Raw genomic sequence first — 18,851 nt, 5'->3', positions numbered from 1 at the left:
CTGTTGGGTATTACGGTTCAGCCAGTCTAATAGCTGTTTGCTGCCAAAAAATGCAAGCCTGACCCTAACCCTGGCTAGGTTGCCCCTGTGTTTCCTTGGTACTTGAGCATATCTGCTCCTGTGCTGTCCTGGTTTGGGAAGCTATGCTGACAGAGAATTGTTCCCTGGCTTTCTACAGCTTGGTTTTCAGTGGGTACCCCCCTATAGTTTGGCTCGTGTCAGGGTCAGAAAAGTGGCAACGTAGACAGTAGGAGTATGAAAGTGGAGGACACAGGACCACACTTTCCAGAATAGCCTTTGTATGTACGTGGCTGAGCCAATTATGCCTGCTTAAGGAGTGGGCTTGTGTGTGCTTTAACACTTCACTTCTGCTTTCCTTGCTCTGGATTCCATGTTCTGAAACATAACTGGTAGGAACAGATGTTAGCGGAGATGTTATATTTCTTCCATAGTCTAAGGGAATAATGAAAGCTGATAAGTGTAAATTGATGCCATTTAGTTGACAGTATCCAAGCAATCAACATAAGTTCTTTTTGATTTGTCCAGACAGGATTTATTGCAGTCATATCTGTTTTTCAGTTATTCAGAACTGAAGCCAATAAAAGGTGGCAAGCAGGATGCAGAGTGGAAGTCTTACTTTTGACAGAGCTGCATGGGATGAGACTGACGTATTGGAGGTGAGATTAGCCAAGCAGTAAGACACATATATTGTCCCGAGGGAAAGGTGTATATGTATTTTAGGGAGAGATAGGGTTTTTTTGTTTCTTTGCATATTATAGGACCAATTACACTGTACTGTCTTAGCTGCTTTTTATATATTTTTGACAAAGGTTCTGTAGAGAAATAAGCTAAATTAACATGGGATGTTGAGAGTCATGGGTTAATTTCTCAGAAACACAGAGGTATTATTAAAAAAAAAAGACTTTTTCTCTAAACATGAGGGAGGACGTGAGGTTTCTGCTAATGGAGTAATAATTATAATTGGCAGTATATTGCATTAGTTTAGTTTATTGAATTATAGTATCAGTGAAGCAACTAAGGTGCTTTACAAATAGAGTTCTTATGAAACATGAATGAAGTTAGGCTGTGTCAACACTAGACATTTTAAGATACTTGCCAGGCCACGATTAGGTGATGATTCATTTCATAGCCATACTGCTTATGTTAGTACTGCATTTGTGCAATCCAGACAAGAGGACATGCTTGATAATGTTTCATAGTGGGTTTTGAGTAATGTGGGGGGAAAAAGTCATTAAAATATCTGGTATTCATGGTCTCTAAAAGAAAAATTAGAAACAACTGACAAATATTGAAGATTTGTATATGCAACTGATACAGTACCAGTTAATTTTCCAAAAAAGAAATCATCTTCAGTGAGAGACAGAACAGTTTAGTTTGAATGACTTTTCCTTCAAAAGAAGAGTAAAGGAAAGCTTACTTTCATAGCTTTGTTTTATTAACACTGACAATATGAAGCTCTATTACTTTAAAAAAAAAAAAATTCCAGAATTCCTCTAAAACATGGCATAGTCTGTTACTTTAAATAAACCCTGTTTATATGTAATTTTGAAAGAAATATAAATTGCAATACTGCTAATATATAAATATACACTTTTTGAAACAATGTAAATTAAAACTAACAAAAAGCATACCGGCTGTTACAAATGCTATGCTCCAGAATCCATTTAAAAAGAAAAAATACATACCTCAGGGGAATTTCACTTTGATACACTGGGAACGTGCTAGTAGTTGAAAAAGACATTCTTTTTTGTCTAAAAATTTCATATGATTAAATACATGTTATATTTGATTATGGTTTTCTTCTGTAAGGATTTTATGTAAAAATTTATTTTACATTTTAGAAAGAACCAGGAAGATGATGTAATGTCCTAAAATACAAGGATGCAAGTTGCTAAAAGATTTTGTATCATACTAAGATAGGGGTGATCTCTGGCAGTGATCAATTATGATATCCATAGAGGTTGATAAATTAATCACCCATTTAGCAAGGAAATTTTAATAAAAGGTTTCTGCACAGTCCTCATCTGTTGAACACACTATGCTAGCAGGAGCTGGCAGTTGATATAAAATATACTTCTGTAAAGCACTAGGTGGCAGAGGAGCGTAGCTTTCTGGTAGGTGCAAAACAAAAGCCAAAGATCACTAGTGAGATAGGAAACAGTGTCAGATTCAAGAAATTTGCACCTCTGTAAGCAAAAGATCTGCAAAAAGACTAAATTTGCTAAGTACAAAGAAAGATACAATAGTTGTTACGAGACATAAGCTAATCTATTGTAATTCATTGTTCAGACTAAATTTAATTAGATCTATACTGAGAACTACTGCACTGGCTTTTGTGTATATTTATGCACTTCTGCTCTTTGCTGGGTGAATTATTTGAAATTGCAATTGTACCTATCATTTTTCCCTAACAAGATAGTGGAGCTCTTTTTACGCCTCTTAATTAAAGTTGGCTTTCTATGTTGCTTTATATGCCTAGTATATTCAGGTAGCTGACATTCTATTTATGCAGCTAGAAAGTCCTGCAAATAATAGGTCTGGCGGCATTCCAATGAATTTCAAGGTATAACTGCCTTGACTTTTTATAATCATAAGGATCGATTTGCAAACAGCAGACATGAAGTGGAAAGAAAAGAAAACCAATGTGGTGTTTAAATGGATATTAGTTGCTCAGAAGGGAATAGAAGATTGTGTGCTCCATCAAAGTTTTAAAATGTTTTGGAAACACACCAGTGATAAAAGTGCCTGTATCTTTAGAACTTACTTGTTAATTAGTATTTAAATAAGATATTAGCAAAAATCCTTCTTTTAACTCACATGACTGCATTGTGTAATTTATACATTGAATGAGGATCAGTAAATACAAGTTGTTTCCAAATAATTTGCCTAACTCTTAACCTGCCAAAGACTTTAAGAATGGGGCCAAATGGGAGTAAATCAATGAAAGGAATAAGAAGGAAGTAGGCTATGCAGCAGTGATGGATCTAGTTTTGCCTACTCTATGTATATTCCTAGGAAATTCTGTTGAATTCAGTGGAGCATAATTCAAGGCAGAATTTTTTCCAATGTACTGAAACCCTGGACATATGGATGTATGCGTGTATATATATTTTTAATGCAGAACATGTAACTGTGAAACTACTGCTGGATAGCAACCAGATTGGGTTTACAGCTGAAAACTAAGACTGCATTTGATGAACATAGTAAATTGAGTCTAATCAGTTGATACTTTAATTTCTTTCAAACATCCTATATTTCAGTTTCCCCTGGTTGAGGACAATGTACGTATTTAGAAAAAAGGGTATAAGATTGATTTCATGTTGAATGTGCTGGATAAACATATCAAAAGCAAACCTGCAACTGCTCTGGAGCAGAAGACCCAAAACAAAAGCTTTTGTGGAGTTGTCAATGTATATATTTGGCAGGGATTTCTCTAAAGCCTCACTCCTGGATCATGTGAATTTTTTTTTAAATAAAGCAGATTTCCTGGTTCTAAGATGGTAGGTCAAAGATGAAGCAGCAAAGATTTGGAAAATCACTAGGCAGAAAACCAATCCTATATTATTATTTTCTTAAGTGTCATACCTTTTAAACCAATCCTATGATTTTGAAAATTTGGGATATATACTTAGTGTGTTCTGACCATTCAAATACAAAAGCATCTGACTGTTTCCCTTGATTTCTTGAAAGGGCACAGACTCTTCTCTATACAAGGTGGTTCTGATAGAGTTTTTCTCACTACTCAAGCATACAGAAACGTTTTGTCTGCCATGTCAGGGGTATAAGCTTGATTAATCCTTTATGTGTCCTAAATTTGGGACCAGCTCAAGAGGAATAGGCACATTAAATGCAGTGTGTGTCATGGTGTGGGAAGGACAATCAGTCCCTACTTACACAGCTGGCATAGGTTTTACATCCATTCCCAAGGTATATTAATGCTGTTTCTATTCCCAGCCCCATCACGCAGGCTCATGGGCTTGCCTAGCAATATGGCTTACAGCTCTATTTTCCATTATGGTGTAGCTCTAGAGCACATGATGTGAAATACTTCCAGTGGAACTAAGGATTTTGAACAGGCTATTGGAAAGATGTATGTTTCATTTTATAATCTGGGATTAATATTAAATACAAAGAATAGTGGTTTTAAAGGGGCTATACTGAATAGCTTAAGGCTCAAAATTGACAGACCAGTCCTGTAGGAAAGGTTTGTTCTAAATATATTGGGTTCGGAAGTTCCTACTCATTCATCTTTTGACTGTTCCTACTCAGTTATAATCAGATCAAGCAAAGCATCTAAGGTGTTTTGAAGAATAACATCAAGATTTGGTCCAATTAAAGTTATATAATTCTGTCACTCTTAAACAGGGTAAATAATACGTTGATCTTCAAGAAGCCATTGATTCCAGTAGGATTTCTTTTAAAGGACATTGTAATTCCAAGCAACTGAGAGGCAGGCTGTAAAGCATCAAGCTGTTGTATTACAGTCACTTAATGAGATCATGAAAGCATTTTTTATTGAAATCAAGGAAATAAAAATTAAGCCTGTCAGTTGCCAACACCCATCATGATACATCACTTGAGCCCATGAGTCCAGCTCTGCCATAGTCCTTTGGATAAGGTCATTCATGAACAAAGAATGTAATCTTTTAGGAGTTCAGGAGAATGCCGAGACATTTGAATTTCTCTTGCCCCAGATGAATCCTTCGCAGGTACTTTTGTCCAGCACAGAGTGGATTATCACAAAGTTACTATGAAAAAGGAATGGAGGAAGGGTTGATGACCAAGAAGATACAGTCATTGGCAAGTATGTAGAAGTAAGAGGCATCCTGTTGCTGTATAGGTAATACGAGGAGTACAATAAGAGTTACTGCAAGAAACATACCTACATTGTGCAACTGAGTGAATAATTGCAGTGTGTGTGGCACTGCAGAAACTGGTGGCATAGCAAATACCACTTCGTCATGCATCACTTCCATGTTAGCAATTTATTTTGGAAGCTAAATGGCATGATTCCTACTTGACAGGTAGCAAACTGAGGTGCAGAAAGAGCGAGTGAATTCCTTAGAATTGCTCCCTCAGTCAGTGGCAGAGGAAGGAACTGAAGCTATTTGCAGATTATCAGCCTGTTGTATTCTCTGCTGTGTCACAGGTTAGGAAATAATAACAATTAACACTTGTGGTGGCCGTTAATCTAGCTAGGTTTGTCTTTTGATCAAGTAAACTGCTGTAAAGATACTATATATCTAAATGTTTGTTAGGACATAGGCCCATGAGGACCTTTATTGAGAGCTCTTCAGATAAGCTGGAAATCTGATTTATTACTAAATGATGCCTTCTTAATTTCTCCTTTCACTTGAGAACAGGAGGAAGAACAGTGTGATTTTTCCAAGAAGCTTCCAAGGACCAGACTCAATCACTTCTCATCTGCGGAAGAGTGTCTTACCCTAAAAGAAAAGCCGTTCTGTCCTGTGGGGTTATTTATAAGAGTATGACTCAGCTGGACAGCCGTGGCAGAACCTGTCCCCAGGAATTTTTAATGTATGAATCTAAAAATGAGTGTTGTCCTAGAAGTAAAAGATTTCTCCTCCACAGATTAGATTCCTTTGGTCGAGGAATAAGGTGCCTTCTTTATCTGCTATATACAAGACATTCTGTCGAATAGGAAAAAAAATAAACAACCTAAACAATACAAGCAATTAAATTGTTTGAAAAAAACTCAAGAACATAAGATCCGGAGATCATTCACCAGCAAAACCAGCAGTACCAATGTGCAAAGAATTAGTTTACATCACTTCTCGAAGAAACGTTTTTTCTCTGAGACACTTAATGCTGAAAAATAGGAAGGAAGAGAATTTGCCATCATTTTTCCCCTTTTCTTTCCAATCAAAGAGATGTACTTTGCTTCCAAGCCACCAGAGTGTATCTTCCCCATCCTGCTGATTTGGCAGATGCTGGGATCCCTGAATCTGTTGCTTAGGTTATATGACTATCAGATTCAACAGGCAACTGACTGGGAATAGGTAGTCTTGAACAAAAGTAATTTAATTCTTTCCAGTTTATTGCCGTTATAATGACCCTGATTGCAATGACTGTATCTTCCCAAGAGCATAGAGTTTGGCTTTGTTAATATGATTTTCAAGAACGCTATCTATATCAGGAACATAGCACTTGGAGAAGCAAAAATAAGGACTCCATGTCCTTCTTTGACACATCTTATGGCCAGATTTGGGTTTGAGAAATATGAAGGATAATCTGAGACTTCAAGCAAGATTCCTTTTTTTACAAAGATAAAGCTGAAACGAAAAAGTGATGAACAGTGATAAATATGTTTCACCAAGTTTTCACAGCCTGTGGAGGTAAAAAGTAAAAAGATGAAAGTTTCTTGCTGAATTCAAAGCTGTAGAAAGCATTGTCAGACAGGCTATGTTTTGTGCATACTATATACCTGTCCCAACAGAATTAGTCTCACATGTCTGCAGTTGGTGTTAATCATGTCCATCTCATTAATAGAGCAAGCAGCAGAAAAAGCTGTAAGAAAAATGTGAGTTACAAGGCCCCTACTTCAATGTAAAATCCATAGTTACTTTGGTCAAGTAATAGACATTAACATTTCGCCACCGAGCATCTTCCGCTAAGTGGTTACCATAAGCCATGGTTCTTGGTGGGTATGTTGCCAGTAATTAGAGAAAATTGTCCCTGTCTCTCTGTGCCTCTCTTTTCTGTCTACAAAATGGGGATAATACCAATTTCGTGACATTCCCATGGAGCTCTGTCAGGAATCTTTTTTCTTAAGCCATCTACGTTCTGAAGATCACAAGAATGCAGACATGGGTGTATTCAACAGAAAAGCCAGGTGCACACAGAAGTCTACCTTTCTGGTGGACTGGGTATTGCTTACGAAGCCTGTTTTCAAAATGTTGGCCACTGGGCACTGATGCCCACTTCAGCTTCAGAGGAAGGCTGGAGGGGTACCCTATATAGAAATAACCATGCTTATAGCGCATTTTACAGGCTCTTCACACTCATGCCACTAGATGCAGTGTGCCCATTACAGAAAAGCAGCTCTTCTCACTCTCTAGACTACACAGCACAGCATCACTGGCCTGCACACAAGCACTAGTAGCAGCTCTGCATTGACAGTCTCAGAGGAGTAGTTGTGGAAGATAATCCACTGATTGCTGGGGAATAAAAAGTAAGTACAGAGATGGCACAAACCACATCTTGGTTTGGTTGTATGCAGCCACCTGCAGCAGGCTTGTGTCTGTGTGTGGTCTGTGTGTTTTCCTGACTGTGCCATGCACTGTGGCCCCAGTATAGTAAGGGACAGATTCTGCCATACCTGGTGGTCAAAGGAATCATGGATGATCTGACCTTTTCAAGTCCTGAGGAGGCGGGAGGGAGCGGAGGCAGTCCCTAGCTGAGGGCAGCTGAACCCTGCAGTGCCTCTTTTCCACCCATCAACCACCACCATCCACAGTGGGCTTGGATTACACATGGCATAAAGATTCTTGGATCTGTGCAGAGGTCAGGATGGAGTGCAGCCGGAAGCAATTCTTCCTTACCCACTCTTGCTGCCCTTACTGGAGAGAATATGGAGCTGAGATTTTTAAATTTAAGCTATTTGAATTGTACCATAGTTTTTCCATCAGTGAAACAGGCAGAAGTATGGGGAACGTTTGACGGGCCAGGCACCAACTTTTAGTCTTGTTCCTGCTGCGGGAGCTGCCAGCTATCATTTTCTATGGACTGCTCGGTGCTCTGATTTCCTGGACTCCATCCGCGAGGCAATTCTTGCTGCAGTGCCTGAATATTTAGACATTTGCATTATAATTTGGCCATGGTGGACTTCCCTGTGCTGCTTACCCCAGTGCCAAAATATGCATAGCTTTGGCATGTCTTGTGAATTCCTAACCTAATCACTTATTTTCCCCATGTGAAATTTAAGAAAACACTAACTGTTGGACACCTTTCTTAAAAGAACATCTTACATTTTATACAGCCCAGTTTTCTTAGTACCCTCCTCCTATTTTCTGCGTATGGCCTTGGGGCTAATTTCATCTTTGGTAAACTATTGATCTAAGCAGTGTACATGGGGATAAGCATTGTTGCATATTTCCAGCCAACCTACTGCTGGGCTCTGTGTTAGTCCCTCCAGATATTGCAATAAATGAATTCATGCAGGGCAGAAGTTAAGCAGTATTCTCAGGCTTCCTGCATTTTAAGTTTGAAATCCTGGACTGGCACAATTCCTGCTCTCTTCCTCGGTCATTTTCCAGTAAAGCAAAATACTGAGTCAAAGCTCAAGAACTGGTGAACAACTTGGTGCAAATTACTTTCAGCATTCAGTCCCCAAGACAGTCAATAAACATGGAGGACTCTCTGTACCTTGTTGACTTCTTCTCTCCAGTTTGTATTTTCCTTTAAAGAAAAGGACATTGTGCTTTTGTGAAATTCAGCTCCTACAAAAGAATGCTCTGTGTCTGCAAAGCTCCAGCGGCAGCAATACGTAACACTAATAACAATGAAGAGCTCGTGCTGAGGATGATCCTCCATTTGCTCACCCAGAGATATCTGTATCCATTTTTTTCTATTTCTGATCAGCTGGAAAGACAGTGGCAGCATAAAGAAGTAGAGGTCTGGTGCATCACTCATTATGCTGAGACTAATATGGCTTTATATCTTATTTTAGCTACAGAGGAAGTCCTGAGGCCATGGGGGATTATCAGAAAAGCAGCAGTATGGAAATGTGTATGGAGGGGGAAGGGGAATGAACAGCTGGAGAGTACTCAGTGCTGGTTCACTATAGGGAAAGCAGAGACCTCCTAAGTGCCGAGATCTCATCATAAGTGTGTTGATCTCATAGGGTCGTGCAAGAGAACACGGATTGTTAGTTGTGGACCACCACCAGTTGCGGATTTTATATCCCATAATGACCAGCATGCTTTTGATTCTCTTGCCATGTAGTGTATCTGGCTGCAATACCTTTCAATTAATTTATGCAGTGGTTTTCTCAAAGCCAGCAGAAAGCCACATTTTGTAATTAATTAGTTTTTTAATATTGTACAAGCATATAAGAAGTGCTTTAATTAGCCTACCACTTTCCTTGAGGGGTAAGGTTTTTTCTACTACTTATTCACACATGTTCCATATATTCTTCTAAGTAAGGGAAAATCATCTTAAAATATTAAGAACTGTTACTGGCTAAACAAGTTCTCTAACAGATAAATTAATTACTTCATTGCCTTGTTCAGAAATTCTTTCTAAGTCGATGACCTTGTCGCAAGTTAATAACCAGAAATGTGGATCAATATGGGAAGCATATATGCAAATTTAGCAGCTGAAAGAAAACTCAATAAGGGTAGTTAAATATATTGTTTAAAAGTGCCATTTTACTTTCTGCCATTTCATGTATAATCCCAAATCCGTTCTCCCTCTAGCTTTCCACGTTCCTTTGTTTCAGTGAAGCTATCAGCTTTGTTTCACTATTCCCACATCTCTGACCCGTCTGTTTAGATGTTCCTTCTTCCCATATTTTCTTCTAAGGATTTCTCTTTTTCATCTTTGGCTATTGTATGAAACTCTTATCTTTACCCCCACTGAAGTTTGAGATACCTTATGCTCTTCCCTAGCTCCTGAAAACAAACCTTTCTTTGTTCTTCTGAGGTCTTGTCTTGAAGTGTGTTTGGGACCTGACATTTCCATTCAGCATATAAAAAGACAGTTTACTGAGGAAGCCACAAGGACACCCAAAAGTGTTGTTCAGGAAAGGTGATGGGAAGTGTTAATAAGAAGGAAAAACACAAAGGTAGAGAGGGAGGGAAGCAGGGAGGGAAGAAGGGAAATCCTGTGTGTTCAGAGATGTGAGATTAGGCTCAGATGGTGAATAGCTCCAGGACTCACTCTCCCAGATGTTGTGTGTGCCCAACCCTAGCTCCATTCCTAGAGCACTCCGTCTCACATGCTCAGTTGCAGGTTTTTCCACTCTTCTACTTAATAATTTAACTAGGAAGATTAAGCAACTACTGACTGAATTATTGAAGGTGTAGTTAAACTGGCAAGAGTTGAGGGGAGTATGTGAGCATTTTCTTAGCAAAACCCAAATCTGTTTCACTATGAAATGAAATGTCACAGCTAAATTCAGTTACTACCTAGAACCTGCTCCCACTCCCTCCATTACATAGCTGATGCACCAGCGCAGTAGTTGTGAATATGGATAGTGAGTCTTCAGCAAAACCACCCAGCTGTTTGGAAGGTGACTGACTTCTGATGCTACAGGGGAAAAAAAAGCTCTCATCTTCTTTATCTTCTTTAGTAGCCGTGGTGAGCTCCTGTTTAAAGGCAGCCCCTACATACAGCTCCAGGTAGATATTGAGCTACTGTATACAAAAATTTAGCAGCCTCTGTACTGGAAAGATCAACATAGACAGTGAAACTGCTTCCTGGATGCCTGGAGTTCCTCTAACGTAGAGATAAGGCGCTAACAACTTTGTCCTATGTGTAGCAGAGTTCTTCAGGGTTGTGATTTTAGTTGTGACAAAGATATAATTCAGCGTGGTAACATTAGGCCTGATAATGAAGCAAAGGTTATTTTAGGTGGGCTTCCTTTCTGAAAGATTTTGGCTAATCTTGACTGTCTTGCTGTAGCCTAAGAAGGCATTATCCAGCTGTGGAAATCAGGTTTGACAGGATTTTATTTAGTCTAGTAAATGCTTGCTTTAATTCTAGGATTTAATCATTCCACAGCTGAGTGCTATGTTGTGACGAAGTTCTGATGAGTGTCCCTATCTTTCAAGTTATTCCAGCTCCTATGGGACAAAACCTTAAACTAAAAAATTCATCTTTTCCTGCTTTGCCTCCTTAAATTTGAGTTTGACTATAGTTAACAGGAGATGGCATTTCCCAGGGAATTAATTTTTTTATTCCCCTACATCATATTTTGCTGCTTATCTGGTTTTCGTTGGGTCTTTTGCCATCTTGGATGGTTTTGCCATCTTTCTTCCTCTGGAGAGGAAGAAAGATTGTATTAATAAGGTACTGTTGGTACAACCTTCCCTTCACAAAACATTGGGTCAGAGAAGTAGAACGAGAATCTGTTGTGTCTCCACTTGCTGCAGTACAGAAGTAGCCTTCTCTCTGCCAGTGTTATTGAAGCAAAGTCCAAGTAGCATTTGATCTGGTATCACAGTGTGGCTTGTCCAAGTCACAGTCTAGCTCCTAGTTTTATTTAATAGCTGAAGAAACCCCCATTCTGGGCAGAACCCACGGGGAAACCTGTAGTCATGGGAGGAAGGCAGAAGTGAGAAGATGTGGAGAAGTTGAGAGAACTTAAGGAAACAAAATACTTTGGAATTTAAAAAAAAAAAACAGTCTAAGCACATTAAAATAAACAGGAATGTATCTTCATAGGCATAGGCTGCTTTGAAAATTTCTCTTATATTCTCCAGTTGCCTATTTCATCTGACTTAACTTTTTTGAACAGTTTATGACAACTGAGCATCCAACGGATTGTTTATGTCCAGTCCAGATCCTCTTGGGAAAGTGTTGAATTATCCCATGGCCTGAGATATGCCAGTAGTAGTTTGATAACAAAAAAACAAGTGTTGCCAGAGACAGTTAAAAGGCAGGTGAAATATGGTTTATTTTGTGATTGTGTGAGTTGGTAAGGAACGGGACAGGTGACATAAGGAGAAGCTAAGCTTCCCCGCCCCCAAGGTATGTAAAGACAAACATCATATTGTCTATCCTAGCAAGGGTTCTGGGAACTTCTTTGAACAGAGAATAAAGTGGAAAAGTTAAACTCATATGAGATTCCTTAGGTCATTTCTGACCAACTGGCAGAGCTAAAATTGCCTCTGCAGAGGAAAACTGACCCACAAAAGTCTTGAAGGCAAATATTCTCAGTGCTTCAGGCAATTATACAGATTTCCCAAATAAACTGTATGATTTCCTCAACTCTCTCTCTTCCAAAAGCCTCCTTCCCTGTTTCTTTTGTGATAAACTTATGGTATTTACCTCTCCAGCTTGAGATAAAACAGAGGCAAGCTGCATTTACACAGGGCACTGTACTTTGTTATGTTTCAGCTAGTTACTGTACTACTGGCCTTCCCCTCAAAACTAGACTAGACTAAACTTCTTCAGTAAAATCATGTTTAAGTCTGTACTGAGCCAGCTGCCAAATATGTTGCAGGGCACAAAGGCTGCTAGACTTGGGAGGAAAGTAAGCACTGGGAATAAGAAAACTCATGTTGAATAATGTAGAAAGGGTAAGCCAAAAAGCGATGCATGGGAGAATGAACACAGAAGAGCTGAAGGCAGATACCAATAGAGACCCTAATCACTTCCCACAGAGCTGAACTCTCATCCAGCAGCCTTACTGGTATGTGATGGTGAAGGCTGGGAAGGTTGCCTTCTACTGTCATCGAGGCTGGGATGCTGGCACCTCAAGCATGGTTGCCAAACTGCGTACTGGAAGATTTTGCAGACCTACAGCATTTTGAGGGAGACATTTACAAGAAGCAGCAGCTCCCACTGAGAGACAAACTTGGCAGAACGGAGAGGTGCTGTTCTCCACAGAGGCACATCATACCAGCAGCACATCTCCCACTGAGCTTTTGTCAGCATGCTAATTTGGGAAAGATATGGTCTGGCACACCAGCCTTGCAAGTTGCTGAACCCTTGATGAAACTGTTGCCAGCTGTAATGAGAAAAGCTTCAGAACTTTTTCCTTTCATCCAGGTTGCAACAATCCCGCAGTCACAGCTCCAGATCACATTGTGCCTCTTCTGATCTCTTGTGCTGTGCCTCTAAGATGGAGAACTCTGTCTGTTGCAAAGTCTGCCAGCAGGCCTCCAGCTGCTTTCTCTTCTTGCAGATATTTATGCAGACACTTGCTAGGTTTTCAGCTTTGGTTGTCCTTAGTCTCTTAGCCCAGTTGTCCTTTAGGTAGAAAAAACTAATAATAACTGTATGGGATTTTGTAGATTATACTGCTTGATGCCAGCTTTTGTCTCCATCTCTCCCAGTGTGTCCTCAGCGCTGCTTTTCCATTCTGCAGACCATGGAGTGAGTAAGATGTGGTGTGGATGACCACCTCAGATGCAAGAGAAGTCCCTTAACTGGCCCCCACAGGCTCGAGAAAGGTCCATTCTAGTGACCTCTTAGAAAATAAACAAGAAAGCATGTTTAGATAAGCTGGTATTTTTAACCTGAAGCTACAAACTAATGTCTGAGAGTTTGGGGATACTCTCTCCCTATTCCAGGGGAAAAAAAGAAACAGAAACAGATCCCACAGCCAATGTGACTTTCACATCTACTAGAAACCAGTTGCTCAGGACAAAGATAAGCTCCTTGAATGAGGAAAGAAAAGAGACTCTCTTCATTTGATTTCAAATATCCAGGGTGGTCTTTCTGCTGCATCCATTTTGTGGGTGCTTTCAAAAATATTCATTTAAACCCAAACTTTATTTTCCTAGAGGAAATAATCCAAAAGAAAACATTTGCCTCTTCTCCATCTCCCTCTTCTCTTACCCTGCTCAATGAAGATGTATGATGAATGAGAATATAGAACATATCCCTTCATCTCTGCTCCCCCCATCCTTGCAGTAGTATGTTCAAGTCTCAGGTCTCCACTGAGGTTTTGTTCTATTTTTAAAAAATGGAAAAAAGGAAAAACAAAATGTAGCTTCCAGCCAGCCCTCTTTCAATGCACCAAGGTAGATCTCTTGTCTCTTACCCAGATTCAGTGAACTTTTCCCACAGGTGCCAGCATCATGAAAACTCAGAAATGCAAAATCAAAACAACTGAGCCAGTTACTTGTACAGCTTGCATGAAAAATTGACCTTCTTTGGAATAAGGATGAAGGGGTTGGGAGGGAAAAGCTGGGGGACAAAAAAAGAAAAAGACATTTTTGCTCTTAGAAAATTTTGTTGTCAGATTTTCAGATGTGCAAAGACATGGAAATAATGTGGTTGTCTGAATCTCTGGTTTAATAATTCATTGTGCTGTGTTCTGTGTTGGGAAAGCAAAAATTTTTTTAGGAGGAAAACCAGAATAATGTGTGCTAATCTGTTAATTATGGGATTTATATGAGGTCTTCTATATTGCCATTTCCCATGTATCCCAGGAAAGTATACAGTGGTGGTACAGGCTTGTCCCTCACAGTCTCGGTAACAGCTCTCATCTTGGGTTTGAGGCAGTGCCTTGATGAGTGAGGAGCAAGTTCATCTTCAAGGCCGCACAGGCAGTAGCTGCTGCACTGAGGCAGCCAACAGAAGCACTAGTTAGCGTAATTTGGGTTATAACAGCAAATCTGCTTGGAAATAAACAGACACCACTGCTTCTTTGCAGCTTAGAATCATAGAATCATTTAGGTTGGAAAAGACCTTCAAGATCATTGAGTCCAACTGTCAACCACACCCACTAAACCATGTTCTGAAGTGCCTTGTCTACGCGCTTTTTGAATACCCCCAGGGATGGTGACTCAAGCACTTCCCTGGGCAGCCTGTTCCAATGCCTGACAACCCTTTCAGTAAAGAAATTTTTCCTAATATCCAATCTAAACCTCCCCTGCTGCAACTTGAGGCCATTTCCTCTTGTCCTATCTCCAGCCACCTGACAGAAGAGACCAGCACCCACCTCACTACAACCTCCTTTCAGGTAGTTGTAGAGAGCAATAAGGTCTCCCCTCAGCCTCCTCTTTTCCAGACTAAACAGCCCCAGTTCCCTCAGCCGCTCCTCATAAGACTTGTGCTCCAGGCCCCTCACCAACTTGGTTGCCCTTCTCTGGACACGCTCAAGCACCTCAATGTCTTTCCTGCAGTGAGGGGCCCAAAACTGAACACAGTACTCGAGGTGCGGCCTCACCAGTGCCGAGTACAGGGGAACAATCACCTCCCTGCACCTGCTGGCCACACTATTTCTGATACAGGCCAGGATGCCGTTGGCCTTCTTGGCCACCTGGGCACACTGCTGGCTCACATTCAGCCGGCTGTCAACCAGCACGCCCAGGTCTTTCTCTGCCGGGCAGCTTTCCAGCCACTCTTCCCCAAGCCTGTAGCGTTGCATGGGGTTGTTGTGACTGAAGTGCAGGACCCAGCACTTGGCCTAGATGAACCTCATACAATTGGCCTCGGCCCATCGATCCCCCATTCGAGTGATTGACTTGTTGCCAGAGTGGCTGGATGCATTTATGGTAACTGCCGAGGGAGGTGAACAGATCAATGGCAGCATGCATGCTACCACAATGGAGGGAAATCCCGTTCTGAACTCAGGAAGCTGTGGGTGTCCATCAAGAGGACTGCCTTGTGTGTGTTTTTTTATAGAACTGCCAAAGCATTAAGATTTATCCACGAACTGACCTGCTTATCAAGAATGCTGCACAGGAAGGAGGCCAGGTTAAGCCAAAATGGTGAAATCCCAGACCTGAGTTCCTACAGAATTTCAATAACTGCTCAAAAATTGGGTGTGGCAGTCTAGATGGGAAATCCACAGAGCTTAGGTTTTTTACAAAGGGATTTTTATAGCAAGACTTCAAACTCAAAACACTCCAAATTAATTAACTATATGTATATATATTAAAGTTTTGAAGATGATGCGTTTACTTGTGTTGAGGCTAAATAGAATGGGTTCCCAGGACATCTATAATTTCAGATTCTGGTAATAGCATTATTTGAATAAAAGCACAGATGATTCCTGAGACCCAGAAGCATTCACTGTTGCCTGAGAACAGTGTTGTAAAAAGGTGTAAGCAGCAGGGCATTATTAAGTGTGGCTCTCCTAAAAAGGTCTGAATTGTCAGGTTACCTGCTTCTGGATTTGCATATTTTTGCAGGGTGCTCCTGATTTTTGTCTTGGTCTTGCATATTTTTTAAAGGATTGGCCTAGAACAGCAGAGAAGTCAACCCAAGCAGTTAGTGTGTAGTCAGCTGGGAGAGATGGGGGGAGCTGCTGACATAGGGCTTTGCATGTGGGGTTGTTCAGCTTGGAGAAGAGAAGGCTCTGGGGAGACCTTATTGGGGCCTTTCAATATATAAAGGAGGCTTATAAGAAAGACAGAGAGAGAATTTTTACCAAGGCTTGTAGTGACAGGAGAAGGGGCAGTTGTTTTAAACTGAAAGAGGATAGATTTAGATTGGACATAAGAAAGAAATTTTTTACAGGAGGGTGGTGAGACACTGGAACAGGTTGCCCAGAGAATATGTTCAAGGTCAGGTTGGATGGTGCTTTCAGCAACCTGATCTAGTGAAAGATGTGCCTGCCCGTGGCGGGGGGGGGTGGACTAGATCATCTTTAAAGGTCCCTTCCAACCCAAACCATTCTACGGTTCTGAGATTTTGCTCTTGCTCCAGTGGGGACCCAGGGGCATTTTCCTGTGCAGATGAGTAACAGAACTTGTGAAAATGTACGTGCTTACTGGAAGTCATCTTTGGAAGGCCCTGTTCTCTGATCCCCAGGCGCTATTTTGCACAGGCTCCCTGATGCTAAAAGAAATGTAAATTTGGTGGGTTGCAGCTGCCTAAGGACTCCTCCAGCTGAGGGGCATCCTCACATAGTATATGTTACAGCAGCTGTAGCAACTCCTGTGCCAGCGCTGTGCTGGGTTGCTGGATGGCATATGTTCTGAATAGCCTGAAAAAACTCAGAAAAAATGAGCAGTGAGATTGGGAGAGAGACTGTTACATTCTCTAGCCTTGGTGACAGGATCTAGGGCTGTGCTGTGCACCTGAAAAGTCCTGGCTTTGGTGTGATGCTCCCTGGGAGTCCCCAGCTTTCAGCTCTCCAGCAGCGCAGGTGAGGTGACCGCCGATGTGTCAGCTGGCTTTTCTGGAGGAGGTTGTAGCTCCCGCAGCACCCGACAGAGGACAAATGCCCCGAGCTCCTAGCTGGAGCTTGGGGCCACCCTGCTGAGCAGTGGCCAGGCCCATGGGGACTGCATCAATATCAGGCACTGGTTTCCACAGTGCATGAAGCAAATAGAAATTATTGCTGTTTGGAAAACTGTCCTGCAGAAAACAACTTACCCAATCATTCTTAACATCACAATCTCGGAAGCCAGTCTTTGCTGGAATGAAGAAAGGCATTCATTTAATAAATTATGAGGAGCAGCCTGACTCAATGCACAGCTTCTTAATAGTACTTGGCAGTGCTACTGCTTGTGATGATATCCTTAATGCATTTGCTCCTGAATAAGTAATAGATTTTCCCGATGCGATTGCACATTCTGCTCAACTCATTTTTCTTGAATATTCAGGCATTCACTTTCAGATAGTAGGGTTATTTTGTTGAAATGACCAATCTTGTAGCCTATATTTCTTTTTGATTTCTGTTAATTACCATGGTAGTGGTTGTTTGCAAGAGGAAAAATTAGTCCCTGATCCCAAGAAGTATTTGCGTAATGTTAAGCGCAAACAAAGTCACATTGATCCTTACAGATATTTGTGTATATTCAAGGGCTATGCTGGATCCTTGCATATTAGGCTCGCTAATTTAAGAGGGACCTTTTTTATTCTTGGAATTGTTTTTTTATGTGGAGCCAGTTCTGCTTGACTGTGTATTAGAGAGGAAATTTCGGTCCTTGTACAAATCTGGATTGCAGCATCTGTTTTCTTTTGTTTGCTGTAAACAACTAGCTCTACTTGAGCATGTCAGGAGTCTGCTCTCTGAGTAAGCTTCACCCCAGTAGCTGGCCAGAGGAGGGAGGAATCAGCGTTGCATCTTCTCCTTGTAGCCAACAGGTTGTTAGCTAGTACATTCACCTATATAGGAGACCTCAGTTCAAAACCTTCCTCTGTCTAAAAAACTTGACCTATATCTCCCAAAGCCCAAGACACTGCACTAATTCCTGGAGCCTTCCAGGTGAATGTCCTAAGTCACTGAGCAGAACGAAGTGGAGGTGTCCTTTGCATGCTTCCTTGGCAGCGCAGGGGGATCGGTGCATGGAGAGCACACCCCATGGTTTGAGTCTAGCAGATGAAATCAGCAGATTCACAGTATTTTGTGGCTCATGATGGGGCCTAGATGTGTACTAGATAGATACCTAGGAACTCAGTGCTGTGGGCTTTTGGACAGTGGTGCAAACGCTTGAGCAGTGGTGTTACATGAAGACATCTGAGCCATTGCTGAATACATTAACTCGGTCTTGGAAGCAGCCTAGACATGTTACTGTGGCATTTCACTCTGCTTCTTTTTGGCCTTCTGGAGAAGCATCATATATTGGCCTGGGAGTCCCCACGCTTTGCTGTGCATCTTCCATTTCCAAGCTTACCTTACTTACAGACAGCTATTATAAATAGCATATGGCATTACTAGAGCATACCATTACACATGTACAGGGTTAGTTGTTACTTGAGGGGTGGCTTTGTGAATGTCGGTGACATCTCAGCAGTGTATCTAAGCATCCAAAGCCCCTTGGAAAGCCAGTTTTCCTGCTTCTAAACACCTTTCATTCATTCTTTCAATACGCAGGAGAGCTCTTCAAGTAAGAAATATAGTTATCTGCACTGTACAAGCAAGAAGTTTAGTGATTGCCAAAGTCAGCTTTAAGAATCAAGAAAGTTTTGATCCCTTGTGTAAAACCGCAGACAAAATACTCCCTTTGATTCTGTGCTCTTGTATTGCTCTTTTATGTTGGAGCTGACTGATGCCTACAAGGAAATGCATTCAGCTAACTTGGGCTCTAAGAGCTAGCAAGGGAGATGCTCACATTCTGTATAAATGTGCATCCCGTTTGCCTGCTGATGAATTATTTAAATCTCTGCTATTTATGGAAGCTGTCAGCATGCTTTGCTCTGCTGCTTTGACAGGAGAAGCAAAGGAATCTGAGTGAAGTGAC

Source organism: Harpia harpyja, chromosome 1 (assembly GCF_026419915.1).
Source record: "Harpia harpyja isolate bHarHar1 chromosome 1, bHarHar1 primary haplotype, whole genome shotgun sequence".
Taxonomy (NCBI): domain Eukaryota; kingdom Metazoa; phylum Chordata; class Aves; order Accipitriformes; family Accipitridae; genus Harpia; species Harpia harpyja.
The sequence above is the reverse complement of the archived record's forward strand: the minus strand, read 5'-3'. Positions refer to the sequence as shown.